Source organism: Sinocyclocheilus rhinocerous, unplaced genomic scaffold (genome assembly GCF_001515625.1).
Source record: "Sinocyclocheilus rhinocerous isolate Xijiao unplaced genomic scaffold, SAMN03320098_v1.1 scaffold4212, whole genome shotgun sequence".
Lineage (NCBI taxonomy): Eukaryota > Metazoa > Chordata > Actinopteri > Cypriniformes > Cyprinidae > Sinocyclocheilus > Sinocyclocheilus rhinocerous.
Genome location: NW_015633201.1, coordinates 3,050 through 4,724, shown reverse-complemented (window position 1 = coordinate 4,724; position 1,675 = coordinate 3,050). Strand labels below are relative to the sequence as shown.

The 1,675-nt window shown below is 34.1% G+C and overlaps 1 long non-coding RNA gene across 2 annotated transcripts; it reads right to left on the bottom strand.

The window, feature by feature from the left end:
• Positions 1-421: 421 nt before the first annotated feature.
• LOC107743937 (uncharacterized) lies at positions 422-1,105 on the bottom strand. Of its 2 annotated transcripts, none has more exons than XR_001640441.1 (3): positions 1,049-1,105; positions 613-785; positions 422-533 (listed from the first exon to the last, which is right to left on the bottom strand). It is a non-coding gene; the product is annotated as an uncharacterized LOC107743937 (long non-coding RNA). The 2 variants fall into 2 exon arrangements; XR_001640442.1 differs by having other exon boundaries at positions 613-679; positions 1,049-1,077.
• Positions 1,106-1,675: the final 570 nt, after the last annotated feature.

Genomic DNA, 1,675 nt, shown 5'->3' with positions numbered 1-1,675 from the left:
AAAAATCATGTTAAAGCAACATGAGGTACCGTGACATAAAAAGCAAAAAACAACATAACAAAATCATGTTCATTTGACAAACGTAAGTTGGGTAACATAAACAGAGATAAATTATGTTGAGAGAACATAAATATGTGCAACCGATGTACATATTTTTTATTTTAATGCAACAGATTTTTTTCTTCAGTGAGGAGTCTGTTGTGTGTTGAGAGTTAAAAGATTAAAGTATTGTTTTTCTATCAATAAAAGGAATCTGCCGCATGTGCCCTTTTCATTCATGCATTATAGAATAAAATAGAGCAATCCACACATATAGATACAGACAGACACAGAAACATCCAGCAGCAACAGGGACAGCTGGTGAATGTCCATAATGCAGCACACCTGCAGTATATGTGACACTCATAATATCTCACCTGCGCTCAACAGAAGAGTCTTCCTCTCTGCAGAGATCTGAAAGATCCATCGGTTGGTTTTTCCTCACAGACACATCGATGTGTTCAGCTAAATCTGACTCACCCTCCTGAATCAGACTATTAATGAAAGTGTTATTGTAGTATGCATTTATTGTTTCTGAACATTAAAAATGTGAAACATTTCAAGTTCTCGCACCGCTTGACTGTCTTTATCTGTGTGTCATGTTCTTCATACAGATTCATTCTGAAGGCCATGGTTTCATCTAAAAGCAGAGACAGATGTTGATCCACAGAGTGAGTTATGAATCACCTCAGTAATTAATTTTCTCAAATCCACCTCTGTCTCAACAGTCAGTCCACAACAATGACCTGCACACATGAAAAACTATTTCATCCTGATATTATTTACACAGAATCAAATTATTCACAAACTGCGTAACAAATTCAGACAAGCACTGTGTTCAAATGAAAGTAAAAGTGGAATCTGACGATTTACAGACTCTGTGTTTTATCTCTTAATGTCATTTTAACTACTTTCAAAATATCTGATGCTGCGTATTGTTGTACTTCACTTTAAACCAGTCAGGATTGATTTTGGCTATCAAATATGATTTTGAAATCGTGATACTCACTGTGTTTTTCTCTCTTCATGTAGTTTACTTCCTCATCTGACAAAACAGATCCTGCTGTAATAGATTCACTTTCATGTTTCACCTGACAAGGAGGAGTTTGAGTCTCTAAATAATAAAGAATGAAATTTAATATTAAAAGTTATAACCCCTGAATGTATTTTCCTCACAGGTGTACTCTGAGTGTTGTTTAACTGAATATATAAAGGCAGCTCTCTGTAAAATATCAAACTTATGGCTCTCTATCAACTTCCTCATCACTTGCTCCCCTACAGGATACGAGAGGAATATTTTAACAGTGTCAATAATGCAGTTATTTTCTTTTGTAATGTGAGAAGCAAAGAAACCAATAATCATCTGGCTATAAGTTAAAAATGTAACTATTTAATTATAAGTTACACAAATAAAACCTATCAAAAACCAGGATATAAGTGTAATAAAAAGGCTGCTGGTTACTCTTTACAGATTCCCATCTGCTAGACTGCTACTATCACTATTGACAATATAACACAGACTTTACAGTGAACTACAACAAAATCCAAATTAATGACCAAAAACAAGTTTATTTAAATACAGTATAATTTCTAATACAGTCTCTCAATGCAGCACCTTATAATTACAGTGAACCAA